Consider the following 13,738-nt stretch of genomic DNA (forward strand, 5'->3'; position numbering starts at 1 on the left):
CAGTATATAGTACCATATGATGAAGATATTGATATTATCAATCGTATCCCATCGTACCCAAGGCATCGTGACGCTGTGATAGTGCGCGTTTTTTCTAAACTGTATATATACGATGGAGTCTGATAAGCCAACGAGAAAATAGAGCGTAACAGTTATAAACAAGATATAATGCGTGGAGAATATAATGCCTGCCCACTTTGTGGAGGCGTCGTAACTCCGTAAGATGACGCCATTCGTGGATTTTTTTACTCCGGAGTACTTCGCGCTGCAATGGTCCAAATTCAACCAATGCGTCATGCGCCCCCAGGGTGTCGAGCCGAAACGTTTTTCGTTCCCGCTAAAATAAAACGGTTCAGTTTGACATGGTGTAAGGAGAATTCACTGCAGCGAAAATAATCCCGTTTCTTCTCTCCAAGACGTGAAAGAATGCAGGCAGAAAAAAAGAGCGATGTTGCAAGGCCTTATATATATATATATATATATATATATATAAAGAAACAACGAGCCCGTCCTGCACATTGTTGTGATGCACAAATAACTACAGTGTGGTTTACCTAAGTAACAGCGAGTCGTCGAGTATTTCCGGGGAAAGGACGGTGGCTTTGACCCGAGAGAATGAATTTCAGGGCTTCCTACCTAAACACCGATTGATGCCATGTACTGTGCACTTGAGGTCCAAGTTGTTGAATTTGCCACATGAACCAAAAACCGAAAGCAAAGTTTTTCGGTTTCTCTGCGGAGCACACACACACACACACACACAAATTACTGTTTTCATTCCGTTTAACTTCCCCCAGAATAATGTGTGTGTTCTTTTTTATTTTTTTTTACCTTCCGGTTTTCGATTCGCTCCGGAATCTTGCATGCGCCTTTCGTCGCCCACTCACTGTGCAAGGCCGTCAATCTTCCACGCACCTTTTTCTTTTGCATAAATATATCACCGCCGTCATCTTCAGTTTCGGGCTCGAACAGGTGACTATTCACTTTTGTGAACGAATGCGTCTTTAAAATTTACGCTTCTTCACAAAGAAAAAGAGGAAGAAAGAAAAACTCTTCTTCCAAAGTCACGCGCGATAACGCAGTTTAATATAGTGAGCATTTATTTACTTTTAGTTATATTATTTAGACAAGAAGCGTTCCCTTCGCGAATACAAAACAATCTGTGCCTTTCAGGAGCACCGAGAGTATAAGGAAGAGATAAATAATAATTTTTATTTTAAAATACAAAAGTTCATAACGGAAGCAATAATATGCGGAAGTTCTCCACGCTCACCGGGCAGGTAAATGTCAGTTCTGTCCTTTCTGTCGCATTTTTTGAGCGAATGCGTTCGAGCTCTTTATCGGATAGACGTTGACGTTTCCCCCGCGATAACGTAATATAAAAATTACGCCGACTGCGCTGACAGGTCCTCGTGAATGGACGCCGCGCGCCTTCCTCCCTCGCAGGCTTCACGCGTTGAAGTACGCGATGAAGTTCGACACGGATGACGGACTAGACAAACAAGATTCACTTTGCTATTCCGCATTCAGCGACGCCGGCGTGCACGTTGGGGGGTTCAAGCGCTTTTCGCCGCACGGTGGGGTAATTCTGAACGCCCACCGCATACTAAAAATCGTGGGCTTTGTTTCGTTCTTTGCGTTTGCGTGGGTGCATTTCGAAATGGCGAGCTTTCCCCCGATAGAGGTGTCAAAACGCGAGCTTGCGGTTGTCAGGGTAAACGTTCGCCATCAGTACGGCGAGACATTTATCATTTACCCACGTAATGACCCCTAGTGGTCCCTTGGGTTTTGGAATAAATAAATAAATAATAAATGAATGAATGAATTAATGAATAAATACGAACACGAGAGGGTACACGCAGAGCACAGTTGCGCAATGCAAAACTTTGCAGGGCTTTAACGGAGTTCATTGCGTGGAGCGTAGTACGTATCGATCATTTTAAGGACCATATTTTCTTCATGCACTCTAAGAAAAAAAGGTCCTAAGGGGTCCTTTTGGGGAGCTAGTATTGTCACAACCATTAGTCTTTTGACAACTAAATACGCGAAAGTTTACTGGAAACTTGGGGTCTATTTACAATGATGGGGAGTAAACTTCTGGGTTTAAGGACTAATACCCCTGTCCCAAACGGGCAGTCTTCAATTATCATTGAAACCAATGGCCACTGAACACGTGTGTAGCGCCATCGATCGTATAACGCGTGAACTTGTCAAAGAGCGTTGAATCCAATGTCCCCTGACAGGTTGACACGTTACACGCTTGGAGGCGCTACGCGCATGTTCAACGTAAAGTCCCTCGATCGCTCTTTGGGAAGTAGCGACAACCCTTCCCTCGCCCTCTTTATTTTTCTCCCTTTCACTCCTCCGCCCGCCATGTTCTTCCCAGATATCGACGCCGGTTCGGTTCGCTGATACATTGCCTTGCTAGCCGCCTGCTAATTTCACTTCAGCAGACCGAAATTTTGTGTATGTGCGTGCGTTTTGAATGCTAAACGTCCTTGACTTGTTTTTGAACTCCCAAATCAGAAGTAGGAGCATGCCGCTTAGTGTTACAGCATCACGAAGAACCATTTGGCTGTGCAGTGAAATGCTTGAATGAAAACCAAACGAAAACGTCTTCGAATGAAGACTTCTCATCTATTTCTCGGAAGTGCTGTTTGCCAGTCCTGCACGACTCCGTTTGCTTGTTAGGAAGATAAAAAGACAAAATATCTGCACAAGCATGACCGATAGTGACTCTCTGTAATGCATCTGCTAGGGAATTGCAACTTAGCCTTTTCGTTCGTTTCTTTTTTTTTTTTTTTTTCAGAATCAAACAAACTTCAACCTCAACTACACCAAACTTATTTCATTTTCTGCACAGCGTCTTGTAAGGAGGTAGCTGTTCCAAGTAATGCCCCGGTTTACCGTAATTTTTCCCACTAATGTCCCTATGCCTGGCTACTATAATTTTCCCACCCTCAAATATAAGGGAAAAAACACACAATTTGGATTTCGTGCTAACACAGCTGCAAGCCTCATGCTGACTAATTGGAACGGCCCTGAAAAGGGTCTTTTTTTCAGCGCGTGTTGTCATGTCAGGTTGTTCTGGTCAGGTTGTCACAATCGGGTTGTCTTCATAGGTAATCTTAACCATCTATAGGTGTTCTTATGAGGTTTTTGCCACCTCCTCATGTGAATGTCGTGTAACGTTAGTTTAATTATGTAAATTTTTGCGAGCTTAAGTCGGAAATTTGCCTAGTAAAGGTCACTTTTTTACCCCACCAATGTGAAGAGCGTGTCTAATTTAGTCAAATTAACAGGCACGGCTTATCACGTCCGACTTTCGCTGGGATAATGCTTTCCCTCTCCCAATTTTAGGAACTGTTACTTTTTCTACTATCACTCTGTGGGCTGGCTTCGGAACCTCATTTCGTCGCACTCAGAGCGATTGCGCTCAAAAAGTCATCGCGCGCTATGGTCCGGTGCTCCGAAACGCATGATATTCGGCTATTTTTTCCGATGCGATAGCTCGTGAATATCACTGTGAATTATCATGATTTTGAGTGAATTTGGCACGCTCTTCATATTGGTGAGGTAAAAAAGTGACCTTTACCTGGCAAATTTCCGAGTTCAGTTCACAAATATTTACATAATTAAACTTGGAGTACATGACATTCACATTAGGAGGTGACAAAAACCTAATAAGAACAAATGCTGTTGACCGCATGACTCTAGGTGGTGTAGTTTTTTTTATCATAATTCAATGACACGTTTTCTGGGACACCCTGTATATATCTGTTGGCCGTGTGATAAATGGTTTCTCGAATTCTTTAACACGTGGGGAACGTCAGCAGAGAAGTAGAGACGGCGGCTTGGGTCACAAGGATGAAGACTATGACACTTGTGCTTTTCGTTGGCTTGAAGTTTTTTCCTCCAATCTTGTGCAGCCACGCCTTCCGCCTTGCTACTTCTTTACTGCTTTTCCCCATTGGAACGGCAAACATTGCCTGTCCTGTTTCAGGACGACTATTGCACCCGAAGGCACAGCAGCCAGTCATTTTCAGTCGGTTATGATAGGCGATTCAACGCGATAGTTCGGCCTTCAAAAACTACGCGCAAAGAGCACGAACTGAGCAAGGAGCGAACTTGGGAAGATCATGGCGGACGGAAGCAAAGCGACACGGCGGAAGTGGCGCAAAACTACCACGTGAGCACCTTCGACCAACGAACGCTCCCTGTCGGCGCCGCAAGGGTTGTCGCTACTTCTCAAAGAGCGATCGAAGGACTTTAGTTCAACGGTCATTGGTTTCAATCATAATTGAAGACTGTCTGTGTGACAGGGGTATAAAATGGTGTGTAACTGCAATTCATGGAAGTAGAAACTGTAACTGCACTCGAATTTACGCTTCTGGTTTATTCTTAGCGTGTCGGTGATTCTTTCTAGGAGCCAGGATAGCGTACCAATCGTGCTTCCTATGGGATAGATGGCGCTGCCGTATATCGACACACTTAAATGCTTTAATAGATGCGGTTCTGTGCGTCGTAAGTGCATTCTAATCTACGCAAGGGTAGCGAGATCTTTCGTTTTATTTATTTTTTTACGTGTCGTAGTGAGTGAGATACAGGGACTCCTCCGCATCAAGCCTTTGGCGTCAGAGGAGCAAGAGCCTCGAGCACCCTTATTGGTTCTCGTAAGCACGTGACCTGTCTAGCGTGCGGCTCACTCCTTAGTTGCCATAATGTCGCAGTGGGATGACTTTCGGTGTTCGCGGTGTCGGATTTTTACGCGTATACCCTTTCGCTGTAACACTTGGAATGCAGCTTCACATCGATGTGACTAAACGTCTGTCACGCTTAACTGACATTCCTTGGGGCCTTCGCAGTACCGGATAGCTCCCGGAACTCGACTCCGAAAACACTACTAAACGAAATCACTAACGTACATAAGTACGCCATAGTAGACACAAATACAGTCAACCCTCCATTTATGAACCTTCGATTTATGAATTCCCTCGTTTTATGAACAGGAGCACGAGGAACCAAAATTTTTACATGCATTTCCCCCTCGTTTTATGAACCTCGATATTCGAATAATGAATGGAATTTCTGGGAACCAACTAGGACTTGCCCTGCGTTTTTTGCCCTCAATTTATGAACGGATCGTTCCGAGGTCAACAAATATCTTCAGATGAACTATTCCGTGGTCTTATGAATGATGCCGGAACGGACGAACTTTTTTCCTGGAATTGTACCCTCGGTTTTTAACCCATCGAAATCCGAACAACAAACGGGTTTTCCTGGGACGCATTAAGGACGACAAAGTGTAAAGCAGAAGGCATGGTCGAAAGCAAAATTACAATATATATTGCATTATAAACACAATCCCAACTCGCAGATACTGTTTCGTCAGCTCGATCGTACAGAATTTTCGATTTATGAACCCCTCGATTTATGAACGATTTTTCCGGGAACCGAGGGTGTTCATAAATCCAGGGTTGACTGTATACGGAAATAGTTACATGTGTACTAGCAACAATAACTACGTACTCACTAAATAACAACGCACGAAAGTACGGCAATCACGCGTGGGCGTGAGAGCGAGCAGTGATGGTAGTAAGGCACATGCCAGACCAGCGGGACACAATTGGATTCATCTCCTATCCGACCAACAATGAGTTCTACTTTGGCGCATCCGGATAATGATCTCCCGTTATCACTCCGCAAAGGTGAGATAATCCTCTTAGATTAAGAAGGTTGCTGATCGAGCTCCCGAACAGCGACAGAGAAAATAAATCCTCTCTCTCTCTCATAATCCTCACATACAAAACAGAAAAAGAAAGAAAGGAGGAGAAAAGGAATGTTCGCGCACAGAAAGGCCTCGGGGAAAGCATGCGCTAGATGGAGCTTTCATCGCTGGCAGGACTGGAATTGCTACATTGTAACCATGCCCGGCTTTGTCTCGTGTCTTTGCACAGTTGGAGAAGGCGAAGCGTGTCAACTACAGTGAAGCACAATATAAGCTGTGATGTGCTTTCCTAAAGTCGCGTTGAAGCTACGAACGGCATAGCCGGTGCCTCTTCTTTTCTCTATATTTAAACATCAGAAGTCAACCTTCCAACCTTCCATTTTTCTGCAACCGGTCTGTAGCCTAGATCACTACGTTGACATAATCCCCTCCACACTCTAACAAAGCAGCCATTCACTCCCGCCGTAAAAACCCGTACGGACCTTTCTTCCCTCCGGGCTGTTGACCCACAATTCGCATGAACCTTTAAACACGTCACACCTAACCCTTTAAATACCATGCCAATGATGAGGACGGTGCCCAGAAGAAGAACAGTCTCTGTTCGAAATATCGGCGGCTTCTGTCCTGAGGCAACTCCCTTCCTAGAAGTCAACGTAGTGTTTCGAACGTTGTACGTAGAAAAGTTGTACTGCAACGCCCGGCGTTCTTTAGATTAAATGAGTTAAATATTGCGACGCAACCAGTTACGTGACATGCAAAGGCTAAATATATAACCTGTAATACTCGGACAACACATAATCTGCAACAGCGTGCCTCTAAGCTCTAAATATATTCGAAAGGACACTAATAAGGATCCGGTCTAAGGAAAAGGTCTTTCTATTTTTACCTTTTCATCTTTTCAGTTTTCATTCTCCTTTCATTCATTTCATTTCCTTTGTGGGAGTAGCAGAATTGTTCAGTGACGAATTCAATATCTTCCGTTTTTTTTTGTTTTTTTTTCTATAATCAAACTCAAACTCAAGGATCCGCATCAAACAAGTTCGAAACGACCGCTTCTGTTCTTCAATCGTTTTGCGAAGTGCGACCTTTGCAGCGTCGGCGTCTACTTTTTGGACCTGGGAGGCGGCACACTCCGAGATTTTTTCAATTCGTATAGTGCATGCAAAACTATAGTTCACACAGCGCTACCGTTTAGAAGAAAAGCGCGATGAAAACAGAGCCGTCTTTGATGATGATGATGATGATGGTGGTGGTGGTGGTGAAAGGGTGAGCCGTTGTCGGCCTCACAGAGCTGGGCAACGTCACGACTGACGCCCTGGCGGAAATGTACGTCCTGGGCCGACTTCTAAGGGAACTGTTTCGGCACATCTCTGAAAGCGTCTGAAGAAAACCCAGATAGTACAGCACAGTACAGCACAGCATAGCCAGCACCAGGATTCGAACCCTGGTACCTCCCCAGTCTCGACGTGACATGGCCAGCACGCGCTAACCACTGAGCCACGCAAGCTGGTGAGCCGTCTTTGGAGGCAACGAATAGGATCCTCAGGAAGCATGATTGACGGCATCCGACATCCAATCATACAGCAGGAGAAGCGCGCGCACGCCTATCGTGTGCGTGTGGATTTGGAACGGGTCTTGTCGTATAGCGTCGTGTACATGCGTGGCATGATGCGCATTGCTGCATTTTTAAATATCGATTTACTGTATTGTAGCCCACAACATTAATCCTAAATGTTCTAGTGAGAATAATTATCTTCACGGCCTTCGGAGAGCAACACCCGCGTGCTTCGTAAGTCGCGCTATGTCTTCCCCCGGAACTGCTCCATGGCGTTGCAGGTGCGTTCACGCGCCGCATGGATTATAAAGGCACCCGATGTATACCCGATGCACGAGCTGAAGCGGCGTTCACTGCGTAGTGCCGAGGCAAGAAAGAGTCCGGTATAATTCTGACTGTAGCTTCGTAACGGAATCGAAGTTCTGAATTACGACAACTGTGAAATTAACATGGCGTGTAACGTATTTTTGAAGTCAACTTGAGCTAGCATTTTAGTGCCCCTCTAAAAGTCAGCACACCGGTACGTCACAACAACTGAGACGAGGCCTTGGCGTATCACACAAGTGCGCTCAGTGCAGAAACTACATCGCTCCCGTTTTCAGTGCCTACCAAAAGAGAAAAAGAAAACGTCAACGAAACATACTGGTCAATATTAATTTTCTCTCGAGCGCCACATCTCGGCCACGACGAGCACTGGTCCACTGCTTCTTTATCCGTCCCCACCGCGCACATTCATTCCATCTCGACACACAGTCGAAGGGGAGGAAATGAGAAAAGCGAGAGCAGCCGACGGAGGGCGCTGCATTGATTGAACTACTATTGGCAATATCGATGGCGCGCTCAATGAGACCTTCTTGTCCCCTCCGCATGTAGCAGTAAGAGACATGATTGGTTTGCTTATCCCTAATACACGAAGAACGGCGGCTGCCACAGTGCGGCCTGCGCCGCGGTGACGCCGCCTAGCGGACCGTGAAGAGTGAGAGAGACAGAGAGAGAGAGAGAGAGAAAATGTAGCCCAGCTGGCGTCTCGACCACTGTCTTCTTCGTCTTGGAATTTTGAGAGATACTTGCCCTCGTGGAAATGAACAAGATCAGTTTAAATTTACTTCATAATTTGTGTCCACGGGCGATAAAAATGCGTGGATAAAAAAAATAACAGGAAACAAACAAAAGAAAAAAAAGGTACGTACGTGGCTTTATATGACCACGTGACAGTGCCACAGTCACGTCAATCCCCAAGCTGTGTTTCAGGTATGTTGAAATTGTCTATCCACTACACATACTTTTAGTATACTGTTTTTGCATCTTCGATACGGCAACCGCTACGGCGTTGGTCTCATGGCGCATGCGCGACGCTTGGTGGTGATCAAAGAGCTCGCCGCTGTCGGCCTCACGGCGGTGGGCAACGTCACGACTGACGCCCTGGGGGAATATGCGTCCTGGGCCGACTTCTGAGGAAACTGTGCCGGCATATGTCTGAAAGCGTCTGAGAAAAACCCCGCACAGCACAGCCGGCACCGGGATTCGAACCCGGGCACCTCCCAGTCTCGACGTGACATGGCGCCAGCACGCTAACCACTGAGCCACGCGAGCTGGTCTGCGCGACGCTATCGGAGCTTCGCTAGCGTACCGCGTATTCGTATCTCCTTGAGGAATAGCGTACCGTGTTATCGGAGACGTTACGTGGGTTGCGGGGCACATCACATTAAAAGGTTTTCAATAAAAATTTAATAGCATTTCAACGAGAGATTCGCCAAAAAGTTACTGCTTGCGATGCCCATCCCTATATAAAGCTATTGCACTTGAACGCGTTTGGCAACAATGGTCAAAGATGGAGAAATTTTCCGCGCTCTGATCACTGTTTTTATTCCGTGTTTGTCCGCGAATTCAACTGTACCTACGATCGGCGTAAACACGTGGACAGATGGAGATAATACGTCAGGAATGAGTGTGAGACAGCAGGTAGTATGCGTCCTCGGCCGACTTAAGGGGGAACTGGTGCTCATTGCACAGTTGTCGTTACACTTGTGAACTGCGTTCGATGCAAAACTTCGTTTGCAAAGTCTGTTGGGGAAACCCAGCGAAAACCTAGGGCAGCAGAGCCGGTGATAGGATTTGAACACATCACCATCCTCAGCATGACCTTCGACTACCACCCATTATCGAATACTGTATCCACTGAGCCATGTCGTTGGTCATGTCAGTCGGTATTGCAAAAGCTAGACGTCCCGACCCGGTCTATAAGACGCCAGGAGCTTGGTGACCTGCGAAAGCGGCACAGGTACCTCCTGTTGCGTGAGACACACTGAACTGAACTGGTGAGGCTTCTGCAAGCGTAAAACGGCGCTGAGGTGATAACATCAACGATTCCCGTAGCGTCGCAGACGCCCATAGGCGTCTCGTGTGTACGTTCATCCGTCATTAATCAATCAGTCTGTTATCGTCAATAAAGCGATCATCAATCATTCTACGCCTGCATATATAACCGCGACTCTGCTTTTGCTGCTTATAGCCTCTGCTTCTCAGATGGCATCTGTCTTTGCCCTTAAAGGTACTATAAAGCAGTCGAGGTGCAAACCTATGTTTTGTGTGCCCCGAATTGTCTACGTCCTCAGGAGTAAAATGCGGCAGAATTTTCTCACATACACTTTATAGCTCCCGAGAAAATGCAAATTTAAATCTACTGGCAACACTGTGACGAAGCAGACCGACAAAACGTCAACTCCGCCAAGTACGGCGGCAAAAATGTCTCATGCGCACGACTCTGGGCCAAACAGCGACGTACGATAGCAGCGCCACGGTGCTGAAACAAGGCTCAGGTATAGACGTTTAGCTACTGAGTGCAAGATTCGGCTTTTGTTTATTTTCTTTCACACAAATTACATTTTCTCAAAAGGTAGTATTTCAAAATCCTAACAGGAAAGCCATCTGTTTATCGGTCTCCTTGTTTACAGGGTTGCTTGACAAATTGAGGACTTCTTCCCACCAGGCGTCGCTCCGACATTCTTGACTGCGTTTTTATTTACCAATTAAAAATACTTGGAGTAAACTCCTTCGCATATTACTTGTTGTGCTGAACTTTTGAATCTAGCACTCTCACGTCAGGCTGTTTGCATAGGTTCGACATCGATTGCTTTATAGTACCTTTAAATGTTGTCGCCAGTTTCTTCCAGTTCTGCCATTTTCGTTTCTTGCCATAGCAGTCCTAATCGACTCGCAACGACACTGCAAACAGAGCCGTTTCTGTTCCATCTCCACGACTTTATTACAACAGAAGCTTCCTGTTCGTACACAATACCGATAAAAGAAAAGGAGGGTATGTTTACGAGTGCAGCACCACCCAGCGGCACAAACGCAACGCCATGCACGAGTAGATACGCAGATATGCAGTATAGTTGTCCTTCGAAATCTAGCGTCCCCGTTCTCGTAGCCACTGCTCTGCCGGAACTGAGGATGATTTTGAATCTGCCAGACGTTCCGAGACACATCGCAGAACGCGCTCCCTACGACCAGAATATCCGACGTCTTCTAGAGATTGCATGCATGTGAATGTGAATATGACAAACACCGGCGAGGGGATAAAAAAGAAAAGAGCAAGAAACGAAAAAGGAACTGCAGCCGTGAGTTATATCCTCCTTTAGATAACTCTCGTGTGTGTCTGGCCAGATTGCCTGAAGCAATCAGTTTGTTGGTCCTGCAAACATCCTCCCACCCCTTTTCTGGCGAGCTCTTCGTGCCTGATACACAGGAATATGCTCTTTTTTCTCTCTCTCTCTCTCTCACTCTCTGTGCATTTCTTTTGCTCTCGTTTTATTAGCAGGAAAAAGAAAAAGCGCGAGTGTCGGACGCTTAAGAAAGGCAGAAAAAAAAAAAGTTCACCTGGCCTTTTTCATTCGCAGCTAGGTATAACTACACAGTGCGGTATACTACCGTATACCTGCCTTCGCAAGGAAAGATTATCTGCCGGTGGCAGACCGCCGTCTGGGGAATAAGCGTTCGTTCGCCACGTCGATTTTTGGAGAAGGAGCTTTCTCTCTCTCTCTTTCTGCTCTTCGGATATAGATATGTACATCGCTTACCTCTTATTTGTTTATTTCGCTTCTTTTGTTGTCGTCTAGTGTTGTTATGAAGTTAGTGGCACACTAGCAGTCTCTGTTCGTTTTTGTGACGTGGTACATTATTCCTTCGGGAAAATTGCGGCAGATCAGTGGAGTGTGAAAGTGGGTGTGCGCGGAAGTCATATTTTTCTTTCTTCTTTTTTTCAGGATGACGTCTTTCGTTCTCAGTAAAGCAGAGACATAGCCAATCTCTCGTTCTGTATGCTTGGGACTAACGTCGGTATATGATGGAAAGTCATGTGGTTCGCGTGGTGTGTTAACAGAGTGGCGCTTGGACAATTAGTCAATGAATAGAATCACTACTTAGACAATAGTTTAACCCGTGAAGTTTATTGGTATTGATATTGAAAGATCGACCCTAGATAAACACATCACCGATGGACACAAAGCGGTCAGACAACGGAATTGAAAAAAAGAAAAAGACGACGACGACGACGAAGAAGAAGAAGAAAGAGACAGAGAAAAAAAGAAAGAATATCGATGCGCGTATCACTCTTATATACTTCGCTCTTGCTTATATCTGTCTGAAACGACTTGAAACGCTTTACAGACGATCCCCTGTTCTGTCAACGCCGCGCGGCATCCATTTGAACACTTGCCAAAAGACGGGTTAGTTATGCCTTTGACGAAATATTTATGACTGAGGCCAGTGTGACTGAGTTTATGTGGCTAGCGGAACTACTTAATCATATTTCGTTGCCCACCCGAAACTGTGTGGTGAATTCGCTGTTCGTACCCGCGGAGCAATGTAAGTCATTCTTGCGTCGCTCAAGGCATTGCGTGTACAGAGGCGTCAAATAAATGCTAAAAAAAAAACGTCCAAGACGCAGGAAAGCTTGCGCGCTGGATAAGAGAACGTGTCTCTCTACGGTTTCGATAGACATGTATCACGTGCTGTTTCTACACTGGATGAGAGTACCTAGAACCACCGCTTTGATACGTCTTACCTGACGAAGATGAGTGATCTGTGGTGGCAACAGGCAACAACGTGAGGTGACGATGATGATGATTGATGGTTCTGCGTCAGCGCCGCGCATGAACACAACGTGAGGTAAACACAACAGATAAATCGTGACATGGGGGGGGGGGGCTGATTAACGGGAGGTAACACCGCGAAGGCTGGGGGCGGAAACTGGGTGTTACTCGTATTTCAGCCCACTGCGGACAATCCGCACCACGACGTTGCGCGGAAACGAATAGGATTCCGAGCATCGCAGTGTCGAGCTTCACCGTCGAGTGGCGCTGCTGGCAGCAATATGCGCGCGTTTCCTTGAAAAACACCCTGGTTACAGGGGAGGAGGAGGAGGGGGTAATGTCTTAATCGGCTCACCGTTGTTGGCCACAGAAAAGTGAGCATCGTCAAGACTATATTAAAAAAAGAGAATACGGATGAAGGGCGGAGATGCTAGAGGGTGCGTGAGTACGTCGGGGAGTGCAAAGTGCTAGAGGGGTCGTTGGGCAAGACCCGCCCGGATACAAAAAGCGCCCTCCCTCGACCAATAAAAACAGGAGCTCCGCGTGCTTTAACACTATATTTATCCGAATAGTACGGCACAAAAAGTCATTGCGCAATGCGGTTAGAGCCTCGCGATTATTCATTGACCACGCAACAGAACGTGGTCACATCTCACACGTATAAACTTTGAGGTTGTCTCAACTGTTACGCGTGATACCGCCTCCCACAGACACGTTTCCGTACATGCACCCCAGCTTGGTGTACAGGGCGTGCTACAAGACAGATAAAAGAGTCTTACCGTTGATGTCTTCTGTGCTGCCCCAGTCGTCGTGGTTTGCTAGATGAACGCCTGTAATGAGAAAGGAAAACACTGTCATTATGAAGAGCCCCGCAAACTACATGCACAGATGTGCCATCATGGCCTTCGTAGTAGATCATGCGCGACAGCGTAATGGCGTACTCCACTGGTCGCTCTGCGGCGAGCATCCGTTGCGGAGCAATATAGAAACAAGCACGGAAGGACGGAAGCTGAATTCACCAGCGAAAAACAATAGCTCTGTAGCTATGAGCTTGCCGCAAGTAATTAAGTGGTAACCGAGACTGCAGCAGATATCGGGCCGATGTCCACAAGAGGTTGGGGATGTCGGCTGGATATGTTCCCGACGTTGCCAACTTGTGGCCGATATGCAATGTCGGCTCTATGCTTACCGAAAAAAGTCGACATCGAGCCGACAATGCCAACTTTCGATCGATATCGCACTGAAGTTGGCAATGTCGGCTCGATGTTGGCCGAAAGAAGCGACACGAGGCCGACAATGACAACTTGCGGCGGATATCGCACTGAAGTTGGCAATGCCGGCTCGATGTTGACCGAAAAAAAG

The 13,738-nt window shown here is 46.3% G+C and overlaps 1 protein-coding gene across 1 annotated transcript in view; it reads right to left on the bottom strand.

Moving 5' to 3' along the window:
• LOC135386211 (poly(rC)-binding protein 3-like) overlaps window positions 1-13,738 on the bottom strand; it is a 286,711-nt gene that overhangs the window by 230,609 nt on the left and 42,364 nt on the right. The window contains exon 2 of the mRNA XM_064616010.1: window positions 13,156-13,206. The gene's annotated coding sequence lies outside the window, so the exon portion shown is untranslated. The remainder of the gene's footprint in view (window positions 1-13,155; window positions 13,207-13,738) is intronic.

Source organism: Ornithodoros turicata, chromosome 2, assembly GCF_037126465.1.
Source record: "Ornithodoros turicata isolate Travis chromosome 2, ASM3712646v1, whole genome shotgun sequence".
Taxonomy (NCBI): domain Eukaryota; kingdom Metazoa; phylum Arthropoda; class Arachnida; order Ixodida; family Argasidae; genus Ornithodoros; species Ornithodoros turicata.